General features: G+C 34.3%; 1 long non-coding RNA gene across 1 annotated transcript in view; it reads right to left on the bottom strand.

The window, feature by feature from the left end:
* Positions 1-363: 363 nt before the first annotated feature.
* LOC110472292 (uncharacterized) overlaps positions 364-16,929 on the bottom strand; it is a 96,147-nt gene continuing 79,581 nt past the window's right edge. The window contains exons 2-3 of the long non-coding RNA XR_002465706.2: positions 843-900; positions 364-373 (exon numbers count right to left, since the gene is read on the bottom strand). This is a non-coding gene — a long non-coding RNA (uncharacterized LOC110472292). The remainder of the gene's footprint in view (positions 374-842; positions 901-16,929) is intronic.

The raw sequence follows: 16,929 nt of genomic DNA, 5'->3' as shown, positions 1-16,929 counted from the left end.
TTCTTCCTTCAATTTTCCACCTTTTCCTCTCCACTGTTTAATCTTTTTATATTTCCTTTTTTTTTTTCTTACATTTCTCTCTTTTTTATTATTTATTCATTTCTATAGTGGTATTTCCCTTATTTTTTTTCAGTTCTAGGAGGATAGATTCCTTTACTTGTTCTTAAGATACAGTAAGATTTTATAATTTTTTTTAAAGAGAGACGAGTAAACCGATTTTTCAACAAAACCACAAATTGTAAACTTATTTAATTTTCTCTATATTTCCAACATCCTATGCAAGAAGGCAATAACAACCTTTATGAAAAGTCAAAAGGTATTTACTTACTTGAGAGATTTCCGTATCTGTCTGTAAATTAAATATAAATATATGCTGCAAACAAAGAAATAAAGAATAAATGTAAGTTGTGCATAAATTGTACAGGGTCCTATGCCTATTCCATGATTTAATCTATGCACTAAATCTGTTTTGATCAAGCAGTATGGAATTAAAAAAGGGAAGGGGTAAGAAGAGATTTCAGAAACTTGTAATAAACACACAATGATCAAAATTTTCAAATTCACCCTGATATAATGTATTTCTCTTTTTATTATAATTACCCTTAACATTTTCTAGCCACCAAAGACTCACAGTGACAGAAAGAGAACCCGTACACAGTATCTCTTGCGGCTTTATAAAGTAACACTGCAACTTACTGTGAAAGAATGGTAGCTTATTACTAAAATCTAGGTTTGCTCCAGTATGCTTGTATAAGGCAATCAGTAAATTAGTGGGAAATGTTTGAAACAAAAACCAAAACCAAAACCTAACAAACAAACAAAGTAAAGAAAAGGATACTCACAATTTGAACTGAATCTGGAAAAGCCCTTTTGAGCTCTTTGGATTTAGAAAATATTTTTCTATCATAAAAGAAAAAAAGAAGAAATAAATTGTAATGATCCTCAAAATATTATTTTTTTTTTGTTGTTATATGTTTTAAGGTTAGTATGAAATCTACAGTTAGGAAATCATTAACCACAGTCTAGAAGGGAAAAATACAAATACTGCCATCTTAGTTTTTAAGAGATTTACTTTCATGTGAGTTCATTTTCTTCCCAGAAGGAAAAATATTTCACTTTCATTCTATTTTTCCAGAGTTTTACACTGTATTCAGAGTATAAATGCATCAATAAATTCAAATTTTGTAATGTGATGAAAATGTACTTACACAAGAAACCTTTTAACAGATGCTATTTTCTCAGGCACATGTGATTGACACCTACAGAGGGGCATGTGGATGCCAGTACCTTTCAGGCACTGAGTAGTAGATTTCCTGTTTGCTTGCATTGAAGGACAAAAAACTGTGTGCTCTGCTTGCTTTCTTTTACAAGAGTAGCCACAGAAAACAGCTTTTCTCTTGCTTTTATCACAGTGAGCTGCCAGACTCCAGTCACTACAGGAGCTATGCCATCCACCTGCTTAATTCAGGAATCATGCTGGTTATTGCAACCCAGGTCAGGGAACTGATAAACAGTTCAGACCATACATTATCTTCAGCTGACAAAATCTTTTACCCTTTGTGCCTATAAAGAAGAGTGCTGCAGTAAATACATTGGACACTGTGCATCAGACTTCACTTTATCTTGCTTTAACTGTCTAAAATCAGGTGACTAATCCATATCATCACCTGGTATTCCTCTAGGCACTTAAAGAAGGTGATTCACCCCATCCTACTATACATGTCCCAGATAGCAAGGATGAATTGTCAGCTGGAGTGCCTATCTTTCTCCAATGACAGTCATGGAAACCTGCCTAATTTTAGATGGCACTAATAAAGCACCTAATTTTAGATGGAAATAATATAGCAGGACAAATCCATTCCCCCAGCAGAAAATATTAGCATAGCCCTTTAAATGTAAACAGCATTTCCTAAAATTCTTGGACTCTTGATTTCAGACTAACCAATTTATTACATATGATAATATATGTTCTGTCAATTTTTAACAGATTTTCTGTACCTCTCACAAGTCACACAGTCTCATGCAGTCATTCAAAAGTAGCCAGTGTCATTGTGCTAGAAAACCTACTAATTTTAGCATAATTTAATGACCTTTGTTGAGGCCAAACAAATTTAAGCTTACAAAAATGTGAAAGGAGAAACTTAGAATAATACTATGGAACCCACCTGTCTTAGAAATATGACTTTAAAATGTGAATGACAAGAACATAATTATACTGCTGAAACTAATCTCCCGTTTGCATACTTGATTATTTCAATTAAAATAGGTACCCAGTCAATTAGTAAACAAGTTATCTTAATATGAATAATAATAAATAAGTTATCTTAATATTAAGCCATACCAACAAAACTTAAGCTGCTCAAATAGAGTTAAAAGTCTTGAAGACCTTGAAGACTTCAGCCTAAATTATTCTGTATATTCCTGAAAGACAAAAAGATGACTGTATAATATGCTAAAAAATTAAGAAACCACAGTAAAGGAGTGAGAAATACCAAAAGATGATGTGTCCATTGACAAGATGGAATCAGAATATGTCAATCAAATGTATTGCCAGAATATTAGCTAATTAATCGTGGTATAAAAAAACTTAAAACAGTGACTGAAAGAAATTGGTTATTGACAGAGTTGAAGGTTTATCTTTGTACTAAAGAGAATCTTAGGATAATTTATCATTATCAGGGCACAAAAATCACACATTCCATATAAACCCTTTCTTTTAGCAGTGTAGTTCTGCCATTCTGAGACAACATATTGACTTAATGTTTGTTCTTCAGAATGGTAAAATAATATAAGTTTAAATTTAATTTAATACGTTTTCATGCAAATGATTTTACATTACATTGAGGTTTTCCATCATACAACATTTTAGAATGCTGGTCACTCAACTTGTATTATATTAATTCCCTATCATTTCAGAGAAAAAACATGCACAATGGTATTTTGATATATTTTAGCTTTTCTGATTTTCTTTCTGTTAAGCTTTAATTTTTCATAGTTTCCCACTTTTCTTGTCCTTACTTTTCTATTTTCTATCACAAATCTAGCTGTAAGTTTATTAAAATGGATTTAAATTTATTTCTTTTCTACATAGAAAAGAAGAGAAATTGATGTGACAATTATGTTATTTTCTCAGCTAACTACTTGATGTCATACAGATATTTTAGCAATAGATCTGATTTAATAATTTAGCCAAACAAAATGTCTATCTAGACTTCTACAGGTTAAGGTCAATTAGAATGCCTAGTTAATTTATTAGGTAATAACCAACTATTCTCTTTTTTTGTTATTTTATCTTATTCATAAACACAACACCTACACTTTCTTGAAAAAAAAAAGAAAGATTACATTTCTGTAATCACATGTATGTACCGTAATGTTGCACAAACCTCTTAGAACACCAAGACTGAAAATTATCTTTTGCTACCATGTAAGAATAAGTCCTTTTGTTTCACATTTTCTGTTATAACACCATAAAATTGTTGATTATGAAGCTTGAGGAATGACAAAGCACACAATGCCAGTATTTAAAATTCTTTGACAGTAAAATATAGATACAATGTCACCTTTAGAACCATTCACAATGTGATGTTTAAAATATTTTTTTCTTAAATCCAGACTTTGAGAATGTATAAAATTATTTTTGTTAGTCTTTTGGGGAAATAATTTTCTTTTGCTATTACGCTAATGAATTATTTTATGTATGTTTGAATAGGGCTATAAAGGAATTAGTTTGGAGCTGACAAAGCTGTCTCTTCCCTGTTAACTGGGACAGATTCCAGCTCTTTAGTTACCCATTAGCCTAGACAAGTCTCTCCCCAAACATCCAGAATTAAGCTATAATCATACCTTCCTAGCCTGTGGCAACAATAAGTGTGACCTCACACGTATCCAATGTCATTATAGCTTATTCATCTTTTGTTTTAAAGAACAAGTCTGGAAAGCTCCACTGCCAGCTCTGAAGTCTGATAACATGAGAATTCCCGACCAATACTCATAGTGACATTTTATTCCAGCTCTACGTTTTGTATGGACCAGTTCCAGGCAGATACTATAAACTGGAGAATCATTCCAAGAGCCTAATGGCAAAAAGCTCACAAGTGCAAAGCTAGTTTCATTATAAAGAGTGAGACCATTCATTTAGCTGTTTCCTATCACTGATCATGTTAATTAGGAGAATTAGGCATGAAACAGCAATAAGCTAGAGATGTTGCCAATGCACTTTGTGTCTATGTAAGGGTATATATGAGTCTGAGCAGAATACTATTGAAGACGGTTATTGCAGCATTTTGCTGTACTTTCTCCTGGTTTAAAAGAGAGTCCTAGTTTGGGAAGAGACACACACACTTTTTCTACTGTTCTCTGTCACTCTCATCTCAGGTCCTAAAGAGTATCTTTTGTGGAATTTTACTTGATTAAATATGAAACCTTGAACACATTTTCTCTCTAAGAACTGTCTTAGCACCGGACTTAAGAGTGAATTTGGTTGTGGTCTTTGTACAGTCGATTATACACCACATAGACAGCAGTAATATAACACTGAACAAAGGGGAAGACATGGAGAATTCTGGACCATTGTTCTTGTGTACATGTAGATTGTAAGAGAAATGTAGGCTCTAATTACAACTCTTTGTTGCTGGTAAGTCAAGTGTTGGTAAGACTCTAGTGTACACCCCATGGACCCTATAGAGCCCTGGTCATTCAGTTTCGAAATTTCACTTCTGGGAGAAAAGTGTTGCCTAACAATTGAACTTTGCATTACTGCCTTTCAACAGTCTGAGTTCATAATGAGTCTGACCCTAAGCACAGGAAATGACAGCAACCTGGTTGTCATGTGTGCTGCTGAGCTGTAATGTAAATAAACACAGAAAGGCACAGGGTTACCCCTCAAATATGCTATTGTTTTTCTTTTCTCTACTCAGAACAAACCAGGAAGGAAGCTATTTCTTTGATGTTTAGGTGTCAGGTAATAACAACTTTTTGTTATATTTTGGTGTACTCTCTTGTCTGCTATAGTCAATGAAAAGCAGCAGCAAAGGAAACAGGATCTAACTAGCACCACATAGCTGTCTGTCCAGTCTGGAGTAAGTTCCGGTCTTTTAGATCAGAAGATTTCAAGCAGAAAGCCTTTTCTTGCTGCAAAGGCAAATTAGCAGAAAAGCAGGCCACCAGAGTGACCCTTTAGTACATCTATTAGCACCGTTCCTCACTACAATGGAGAATTTAGGTATCAAAAAGAAGCTTGAAATTAAAATGCACTGATATATTTTTGAAAATTTTAAATGCTCACAATTAGTCACCCTTTCTAAGAGAGTGAAGTCTGTCAGAACTCTATGCTTTCAAAACATTGTTTGGGATTTTGAGTTTAATTCCATGGCTTTAGTGACGAATGTGAGCAAAAGTGTATTTAAAGACAACCCTCTAGGTTCACAAAAAAAACAACAACCAACCAACCAAAAATAAACAAAAAAAACCCCACTGATGAATACTTCCACATGGTTGCCAGTCCATAGCACTGACATTTTTAAAAGCTAGGGAATTCTGGCCCTTGCTCTCAGTACTGTGATGTAGCAGCTGCTTTCTTTTGATGAGACTGACTCATGGGCATTAGGACCTATTTTTGACTACTATTGTAGACTATCTCACTAAAAACACAACAAATTGTTAATTTCTTGAATCTGGTATCAAGTATTCACAAAAGCTTCTTGGCTACTTTAATTTTCTCTGTGCTTCAGGGTAAAATGAGAAAACTGATGGTGATATTTATAAAGTTTTTTGAGTCAAAAGGTTCAAAAGTGCTATGTATTAGTTCATTTTACTATTAAAATTTAAAAATAATGGTATTCAGGATTAGTATTTTTGAGGTAGGAATAAAAGACATGACCTGTCTTTGGAACCAGAAAATCATTTTAGGTATATAAGAAAACAGTTTAGAAGGAAATTTGAAGAAAATTGAGACTATTTCATACATAAATAATATGTGCCAATGTGCTCCCAGATAATCCTGCTGCAAATATTATCCAAGTCAGCAATAGCCAAACTTTTCAAAATTATAATTTTTTTTATGTGGGCAGTAGCATATTCCTTTACCACCTGATTTTTAACTGAAGTCATGCCAGGAACAATGTGATTTCCTAGTCTTGGCTGCTCACCACATCTTTATTTGGTGGCCTTTTCTAGATCACCCTTATGCCAATCTGATGTCTGAAATAGTAGAGCCATGACAGTCAGGAATTCAGAGAGACTTACTAAAAAAATATATGTTCACAGAAGTCACAGGGCCTGATTCAGAGTTGGAGTGTCTGGGAAAATTCATATCCAAAGTATATCTGTTTCAGCATTATCTTTTTAGAAAACCACATGATAGTGCTTCAAAATACATTATATTGGAAAATTATATATGTTCGTGTTATTAATATTCAAGTGATAGGAGAGAAAAAAACTGAAAACATACAGAGCAGATTATAAACACATAAAAATATATTTGTAAACTCTTGAATAGAGAAATAGCATAGAAATTGTAACCACAAAATGTGGCTAAAAACGATGCTTAAACTATCCACATACATAATAATTATTTTGGTGGCCGTGGTGGTGGGCGGAATTTATTTGGTTTTAGGGGGATTTTTGATTAAATGAAAGCAGAAGTTCATTTTGGTAATAAATTCATAGATTTAAATTGGAGTATCCCTTAACACATCTCAAGGGAATTTTACAATTTACTGTATGTCGTGGTTTGACACAGAAGTGAATTTTCTCAGGAAGAAGCCGGTCAAACCAGTCAGTGGTCAGGTTTGGATATTGGCACCTGGACTGACCACTGAAGGCTGGACACACTCCTGACAACACAGGGGGTTAAAAGCAAGAACTCCCAGGAGAATTCACTCTCTTTGGTTCTGGTCATAGGAGAGTGCAGACCTCCCCTGCCCAGCCGCGAGCTGGGCTGGGGAGGGGACCCATGCGGCCTGCAGAGGAAGGCCAGGGGGTGAAGGGTCTGGAACCGAGCTGGGCCAGCTCCAGCGGGAAGGGTGGAGAAAACCTGAAATATCTTTGTTCTCCCCAACAAGCTAGTGGGAAAGGCACCGTTTCCTGACAGAGTCCTGGGCTGAGATTTCAGCCCTCCATGGAGTCTGGGACTTTTAACTCTTTCCTGGGAAATGAAGGCTTTGTGAAAAATTACTTGATTTGAAAGAGAAGAGAGACAGACTGGGACTTGAGATATTAGGAGAAGAAGGTTGAGGGGGAGATGATGGAGTGGCTTTTGGCTGAACTTTTCTTGTTAGCCATAGACTGAATCAATTTCTCCTGCAACATAGACTGCATTTTTAGGGGGATGCATGGTGAGCCAAGAGACTCCTTCAGCAACTACCAGTGCAAGAATGGAGTGAGCAGAGAAAAGCTGAGGAGGGTGTGATGATGCCCTCTGTCTTCAGGAAGATGAAAATCTCTGTTTTCATCCTTGGCACCAGGGGAGGAGGAAAATGGGGGGGACTGTGATCCCAAAATGAGAAACTGGACTGTTGTTTCTTTTGGTCTTTAGCAAAGCATCCTTAAAGGAGCCCTAAGAACAGTCGCACAGTGATGAGAGCACTGAGACATGGAAAGGCAGATTTTGTCCGGGCAGTGCCATGTGTGACATGGAAATACAAGAAATGGCAACTGTGTTTCCTGCAGATCTGTGGTGCAAGGGAAACTCTCTCCCTTGATGGACTGAGTATTGATTATCTGAAGGGTGATGATTGAAGGTCCAAGTTGTGTCTCATTGTGATTGGAGTTGGGGTTGGGGGAGGAGGAATGTTTTGGAAGGTTTTAATTCTGGATTTAGTGTGTGTCTTTTATCATAGTAGTAGTTTAATAAAGTTATTTTTCCTTTATTTCTAAGCTCTGCTCTGTTTCTGATCGCATCTTACAGCACTTATTCAGGAAGGTGTATTTTCATGGGGACACTGGCATTGCGCCAGCGTCAAACCATGACACTGTAGTAGTATTAAAATTAAATATATTCAAAAGTTGTTTTCAATCACACTGTTAAAAAAAAAGTAAATTTAAAGTTTTTATTTTTAATATTTTCCATTTATATTTTTATAATGTAAATTTTAAAATACAACTTTAATTTTTATGACTATTTTTTAAATATTCAAACTTTACTAGTCCCTTTCATGTTAATAGGTAAAATCATGGGCATTTCAGAACATGCAGACTGAAAATTCATTCTCAGAACTTGCTCCCTTAACCTCACAGTTAAGTAAAATATTGCTCTCACCTAATCTTTCTTAATCAAAAAGCACATTTTGGACAGTTTTTGAATACTGCAGAATATTTCCTGTAAATACTCAAGAAGGTATTGCATTTAATATTTCTGTTTTCATTGAGTTATTAGGACAATCTGACTTTGGCATCTGTCAGATACTTAGAGGAATAAAATAACGGTTCAAATATGTGAAATTTCTCATTCAAGCTACTACCAAAGTCAAAAAAGTTGATACATTCTGAAGTCACTTAAATATCTACTGTTGGGAATCCACCTTTTCAATCTGCCTACAGTCAATTGGTCCATGAAACTGCACTGACACTTTTAAAGATATCCAAGATTGTAAGGTTAAAGATAGATCTGGAAATACAATTCAGTCTGATAAAGTAGTTGAGAGGAAATGTATTCTGAAAAAAAGCTATAGCTAGCTCCTATGCACTATGCCATTCCTTTTATATCTTAAGGCTTCTGTTCTCTCCTGTGGTCTTAATAGAAAATCTCAGTGTCTAACTTAGACCTAAAGCAGAGCATTAAGGAGTCCCACTACAAAATAAATCATGTGTGAGTATATATGAGATGATGAATCTGGAACCGATCCTCAGCACCAAAACCCAGCTATGCAGGTCAATCAAATATGCCCCAGCATCTTTTCTCCAGTCTGCTCTCCTTTCTCCTGCCTTCTGGGCACATGGACCAGAAATAAGCTGGGGATATTCTCCCACCAATTACCCAGTTTGGCTGTGCTGTGAAGTTATCCTATGACTTGATGTGGCCTGGATCCCTTAAAGCATGGTCCTCTACCTCTGAAGCCAGTAGATAAAATTAATGACTTTCAATAGTGCACAATGAGAAAACCAGCAAGCTCCATACAGTAGCTATGGATGTCTCCCCCTCTGCAACTGGAAGTGCTGTCAAATTTTCTTCTTAGTGTATGAATAATGCACAAAATTATTTTAAAGACGTATCTATAACTGAAGTTAACAAGTTAGGAATTAATAAAGATCATGAAGTGCGTTCTTTGAAACTATTCACAGGCCATTGTCTGCCAGAACACCAACATATTTTTTGTAATTTATTGCAATGCCTATATGACAGAGGACATTCAGACAAGCCTAGGTTACTAAGTTTACATAAGAACTTGTGTTGCTGTTTCAAACCCAAAGGAAATAATCTTCCTACTACTGTTAATCAAAAAAAAACCCACAAAAAATCTTGATCATATGCAATTATAACATCCTGACCTTTTAAAACGCTATATTAAGTATCTGATAGCATGTGATACTAATGTGTGTTGTGGGGTATTTTTACCATTAGTCTCATGCACTCTCATGAATACAAATTCACTATCAGAAGCAACTCCAGGAAAATGAATACTTTTCTCCTCAATCTCTGGGCAAAGTAATGTCTTCTTTCATTAGTTTTAGGAATTAGTGTTTTGTGACCTACACTGCTATTTAGAGTTCATATGTATATGTTTTTAATACACATATACATATTTTCATATATACATATATATATACATACACAGATATTTATATATCATACTTACCATTGAATATGGATATATACATACACATACATGCACAGGCACACATAGTCCATATGTTCAAGAAAGACATCTTCATCACAAAAATCTTTATGCTGCATGTGAATTTCAGTGGCTTCAGCAAACACTCATTAACAGCACTGTGAGTGGTCACTGCAGTGCAACAGAAACACTCACACCTCATACAGAAAGGAAATTAGATGGGCTTTTCAAAAATACATATTGCAAAGTAGTGCCCAGATTTAGAGTTTATGATGTCTGTTTGTAAACATTTGCATTGAGATGTTTGAAAAACAAATGACGGTCTTTTCCAGTATACATAGGCACACAAAGGTGACAGGAGATAGTTCAACCTCTATGTCTTTGTCAGTGTATTTTTCAGGCTAGTGTAGTAATCCACAGTTATCAGCAATTTAAAGGAATTTATTTACCCGCCAGACGGAAATTCTGCTGTTTACTACTACTTGCAGCTGAGGTACACACTGGTTATTTGGATTGATGGTATCATTTCTACCCCAGAAGGACTAAAGCTGCTACATTAGTCTCTAGAATTGAGCTTAGTTCAGATTCCTAAAATAGCACAACATAACTGGAACAAATGCTTTGTCCTCTACATCTTTCTTGGTGGCAGTTGCAAATGCACCTATGATATATAGCTCAAGGCAGTTTAAAAGAATAAAAAATTTCTAAATCACCACAGCTGTTTAGAAAATTACTTTTGACTATGGATTTTTTTGGTGCCTGAACACTTTTTAAAAATCTGACTTCAGGTGGCTTCTCAAAAACACAGAGGTGAGAAATCAGTAGTTCTTGTGTTTCAATACCGTGCTTGTAACATTTTTATCCTTTCAGTCTTGTATTTATTTAAGATGGAGACATTTATGATAAAATAAAGTCAATAGAAAAAACCCATCTGAATTCTAATTATATTTGTAATGGGGTGGTCATGGAAAGGTGTCCTTCTAAATAAATATGAATGTTAATTTAGAATCCATTTTTTAAAATTCAGTATTGAAACAGATCAAATAATCTAAGTTTAAACCATGCTAGCTTTCCAAATTTCATGTTTTTATTGATTAAATAAAGGTCAAAAAAAATTGAAGTCATTTTTACAGATGGGAAGTTTCCTGTGCTTGGCATAAGCAGTATAAAAAGGTCAATTTTAAAAATATGACTTATGTAGAGTATATGATTCAGGACTTTTGATTGTTCTCACATGCAGGTAACAGATCAGTTCAGCATGTGAGCTAAATCACATTACTCCAGCATTTTTTATAATTTTCATTCTGAGCCTCACACAAGTCAGTTTTGTCAGTATGCTGACAAGAATTTTTGGCCAGTTTCCAATTTGTGAAAATTATCTAGTTGATATAGTATCTCAAGATGTTATATAAAAACTATTTGTGCTTTTGAGATAGCAAGTGTCAAAAAATGACACTTAAGTAGTATATTTACATTCTGAGAGAGATGCAGAAGAATAGCTATGGAAAAATAGTACTGTGTAAAAGCCAGAAAAATGGGATGCTATGCTTTTATTAATATACTTTGTGACCTGGGACTATATTTTTTCATTGTCATAATATGTCTTCTACTAATAGAGAAAACAAATATTAACTAGGTTTAGTAGATATCTCTCTCAAGATTCTCTCTTTTACCTTGTAGCTCTGTTTTCCTGTGTGTCTGGGAAGGCAGGATACCTTTTCTTGGAGCTCTTCTTTTTAAATTTACACCCTAGTTTAAAGTATAGTAGGAAAAAAGACTCATAATGGCTTGGTCATAATTTTTAAAACTTCTCCCTTTCTGTTTAAGGTAGTGAGCACACACACTTGCCCTCAATAAAACAAAAAAGAAAAAACCAAAAAAGCCACAAAAACAGCCACACCAGTCTGAACCAAAGGAACAAAAAGGCGTATGTTTTATTGTAATGAGTGCTCATTAGCAGTTATAGTGCTTTAGATGTGATCCTGGAGTGCATCTTCCAGCTTAATTTAATCAGAAAGAAATTGCTTAGCACTCTCCAAGACAGCTTGGCAGCATGAACCAAATTGTAGTACACAGGGACAATTAGAAAGTTCACTTCAGAAGTGTGCATCTGATCCAAACATAATCTCCAATAAAGATATAACTGTTGAGACAACCAAAGCGCTATAAAAATATGTTGATTTCTGTTTCTTTCTCGCACACCATTCAAGCTCAGTTATGTCTTCCAAAGCTAATATTAGCATTAAGAAATTTCAGAGGATTCATCATTTTACCATAAAAAATCTCAATATTTCCAATCAGTTTTCTGCATAAACTTTAAAGGGCAGTGTTTTTAATTTGTCTGAATGTTATTTCTTTTTTTTTTTCCTTTACATTTTGTCCTGCTGTTAGGCCTTCTGCTATAAACATGAACAAAGTTAGCTTTACTTCGTCATCTTATTTATTCTGCTAAAATAGTTGTCACCCAAGTCAAAAAGTTCTACTCTTGTTTTTCATCAGGCACAGTCTTTACCATGTGCCTGATGGCTTACAGCGAAGAGAAACTTAGTAGACTTAATGCAAATGGATTTGCTATAGAAACACAGATTCACTCAACTTAGGTATATTTTTTATACCTAAAAAAACAGTGGTGATGCATTTCTCATTTCCAAACCCACTGATTTTTGCTGCTTTAGAAAGCACATGTTAATCACTTTGTCAAAAGCTTGCACAGAATGTAGCAAGACACAAAAAAAGAATTAGCCAAAAAGAATAGAGTTGCACTTGCCCTCATTTGGATATTTGGCCATCTAGTGAAAGATATGCAAGTTGGGAGTCAGAAGGTGTCAGAAAATAAGGTTGTAGTATAAAGAAAAACCTGAATATGATAATATTAAGAGAGAAAACTGGAGGTATTCTTAAGGTAATGACAGTAGATTAGTGCTTGGTGCTAAGACAGGAAGGACTAAGTACCATTGTAATAATTCTTGGCATGTAAGAACCTCATGAATTGCCTAGGAATCATAGACACCACAAAATTATGTCACACAATGCTAGAAAATAGGTGCAACACTACTAGGAATGTTCAGTCATTACAGCTAAAATCCCGGGTTTTTTATATAAAGTATTCTGGGTGTTCATGAGGCTGGAACTCCTAGTGTGATGTATTATAATATGACTATACATTACTGGAAATTACTGGAAATTGTGTCACTGCTGGTTTGTTGAATTTATTGGATTATTTCCTGCATGGCTTTATTGTTTAATCTGTGTGTTTTCTTTTACTTCCAAAGAAATGAAATATGCTCATAGGTAATATAGATAATTGAATTTTTGTTCTGGATTCAATATAAGCTTTAAATGTTCAAGCACAATCCCCAAATAGCAGAGATTGTTTAGCTGTCTCCTGAATTAGACATCTTGGTAGAACTGCTCATTTGGTTCTAGTGGGCAAAGCAAGTAAATGAATATATGTACCTATGTTCCAAAAGCACAGAAGATAATGAAATTGCATAAATTCCTTTTAAACAACAGGAAAAAAACCCAAACTCAACCGTAATCTCTATTAATATTAACCAAAAAAATTGTTCCACTGAATTTAATTAGCTTTACTGAAATATAGTGACAAGTGTTGCTTAGTCAGCTAATCAGTCAATAAGAAACTATTTACAATACCATGAGACAATTGTATTTTATGTCATTCACAATTTCCATAGTTGTCCCTGTGTAAAGCTTTTCTCAGGGAATAGGTGAAAGAAATTCATTACCATGGATCAGCGTGACAGTGTCTGAGAAAGGTAACTGTTGAATGTGGAAGCTAATAAGAAGACAGCCAAGGCAAATACCAAAGTAACAGCCCAGAGTGAATGACACTCAAAAAAGAATAAATCTAGAAATCTTGCAGAGAAAACAATTATAGAAATAGATTAAAATCATAGATCAAATAAGCGTACTTCTTATCCTTTCTACACACATAGGCAGCATGTTTTTTTGCACCGCCTTACTATTAGTGTGTATGTTTCTTCAGCTGCTGCTTATAAATGCATATAAAGGGTACGTCATGGAGACCAAAAGGCTTTATATTTCTGTCCATGTTTCTTGATGCCAGCATTACATTCATCCTGGTTTAGTTATATGTCAAAATTCCAGTAAATTAAAAATATTTCTCTAAAATCTATGAACTTTTCAAAGTGTTTCTCAAATTTCATATACTAGGGTATATGGTAAGTATTCCAGGCTTGACGGTATTTGAGAACGGATTTTTCAGTGCACTATGTTCTGAAAGAAATACAACAACAACAACAACAAAAACCTGCACCACCAATCCCCCCCGCAAAGGTTCATCTGAGATCACCACATTGTTTTCATTCTTCAGCATGTATTCAGGCTTTTAAATATATCCAGCCACCCCTCACACTGTCTCAAATGGTTTGACATGAGCTAAACAAGACTGTACTAACAAAAAACCAAACTGTTGAAGGAGCTTGCACCTCAACAAATACCTATAAAATAGTGCAAAGCACTGTCCAGCTACCCTAAATTCTAAGACAGAAGTTTCAAAAGTTTCTCTTAGTCTATTGTGTACCACATAAAAAACTAGTACTTCATTTTAAGAAATAAAGATATCCGTCAGTTCAAAATGCCTACATTTTCCTTTCTGAAAATCTTCCATTTAAACATAGGAGCAGCTAAAATCAAATTATCTCTAGACAGATAGAAGTGGTGAAAAAAATATATGGCAGTAGATATTATGCAAAACCCTATGCAGATAAAAACTTGAACTGTTACCTGTCAAATTATATTCACAGATACTTTATTTTCCATTGGTCTATTGGCATCAAATGTCACTGTGAGAAGGTTTTTTTTAAAAAGTCAGGCCATTTACATGATGTAATAGTCATCTGAGAGACTTGTGAGAATATTCTTAAAACCACAGCAAGGCCTTACTCAAGGCAGCTTTCAAGGAAACTGTGAAAGTATATGACAAATCAAACCCCAGTCAAATAAAACACATGGTTTGAAATATGGAGAAGAATCTTACTAGGTTTAGGGGAAAGAAGACATATAACAGTTTGACTGAATCCTTTTTAAACATTGAAAAAGTTTCTCTGTTTTCAGAATATTATAAATGTGGGAAAACAGTAAAAATTTAGCCTTTTTTACAATCATGTCACAAAATTAGTACATGATTTAATGCCCCTAATTCATACTCCTAATTTACACTATTACTATGTGTAGGATACGCTAGTGTATTTTTTAAAGATGAACTTACTAATGTTTTCTTTTCTTTATCACTTCTCTTTGCCATAAAATTTTCTACACTTTTTAATTTTCATAAGCCAGCAATAATTCTTCATAGACAGAGAGCAGGCTGCTGAAATTTTAAGTGTGTAGAAATGTAAGATGTACATTAAGCAAAAAATTGTAATTTTTTTTAGTTCTATCTTTGCCCCCTAAAATATTGGTCTCTCTTATTTTTTTTTTTCATATAAATAATTAAATAAGTTAATAAAACACAATTGTCTTGTGGTGTTCTAGATATAAATGGTGGTATCTCCCAAGATAAGCAATTAGAAATAATTATTTTTAATAAAATTTTAAATTGTTTTACTCTCTTAAGTTATTAATACATTTGCTTTCATTTTAGAACCATAGAATCATACAGCTGGGAAAAAAATAATGCATATAATAATCAGCAGTGAGCTAATGACTATCCATAGTAGTTTCTCCTATCCTCCTTTGAACTTTTATTAAAGAATAGAATATATCAATTAACAAACAGCTGTGAAGGTCATTTCTCCATGTGATGGTAGTCTGCTTGGATGAATTTCATCTTGCAAAATGCAGATGTGTATTTCCCAGAGCTAGTCACTTTAAAAGATGCCCTTGTGTGAAAGTAAGGAAAACTTCCAGGTTTTAGGTCTTCTTATTCTAAAAGAGACATCTGAAACTGAACATCTGTCTTTTTAATGGGTCTATTTTCTCCATTACTTCTAAAGAAAGCTTTTCTGGGGTCTCACTCTTGAAACTTGAAAAAACAAATGACAATTATGATCCATCAAAAACTCAACACACAGCAAGAGTGCACAGAAAGCTTTTATCCCTTTAGCTAAGCTGCCTGCCAGAGAATTCAATTTTATTTTTCTTACGGAAATCTGTAACTTAATCTGATATTAATCATCTATTTTTCTAGGTGGTGGCTTGGGTGGTGATTTTAGAGAAAAAAGAGAAGCAACTGCTTCAACTTTCTGTGGCTCAATAAATCACCAACTACAAAATTCCCAAAAGTGGGAACCTGGTTTTCACTATTGGAGGAAAACAACATGTTCCTTTGGAAATTATATTTTGAACTGTTCTTTGGGTTTCCAGAACTGCAAGCACTGGTACTGAGCAGGACAAAAGATGATGGCATTTTGGGATTTTTTCATTGTGAAAAAATCTGTTCATACCTTAAATTCAGTGTGTTCATTCTGTTTCTATCTCATAGAAAATTATGTCTCTGAGAACACAATTAAAATAAATTCATTAAAATGCAAAGAAAGAATCTAGCTTTTTCAGGTGTTTTGCTGAATTATAATATTAATCTACTCAAGAGACTAAGAGGAAGAACCATAATTTGGATTCTGAGTTGGTGCTAATGCTAACAGAACTTCTTTTTAGTCCAAACTTTTTTTGCTTTGGGTGTCACAAATACAAACCATCTGGTACGCCAGCTGCCCATGTTTCTTTCTACATATACAGCAAGAGAGAGTGGAAACACTCCAAAATTGCAGACATTATCCTTTTTCTTCTTGTCATCATCATCCTCATCATTATAATCTTTTTATCATTTTAGTATATGACTTTGCTGCTTCTTGCCTCTTAGATGTCTTGATGTTCTGTAGGGTAGAGTTTTGTTTTGTTTCCAGAGAGTTCTCTGTCTAATTTAAGGGAGTCAGAAATCTGGAATAGATCTTAATACAGTTTTACGGTTCACTAGTTGCAATTTTGTTTCACAAGTTAACATAAATTTTATTATTAAATTTATATACCTGTCTGGTTTCAGAAAAGGTTATTTTTTCAATGCAAAACAATTTTAAATACAGTTGAAGTGTATATTAAGTTTAACCTGAAGTTGTGTTTTCTTTTCTGCATTTCATTTCACTTACAAATTTTTACTACTTAAAGTTGTGTA

This window comes from Lonchura striata, chromosome 3 (genome assembly GCF_046129695.1).
Source record: "Lonchura striata isolate bLonStr1 chromosome 3, bLonStr1.mat, whole genome shotgun sequence".
Classification (NCBI taxonomy): Eukaryota; Metazoa; Chordata; class Aves; order Passeriformes; family Estrildidae; genus Lonchura; species Lonchura striata.
This window is presented reverse-complemented; position numbering and strand designations above follow the sequence as displayed.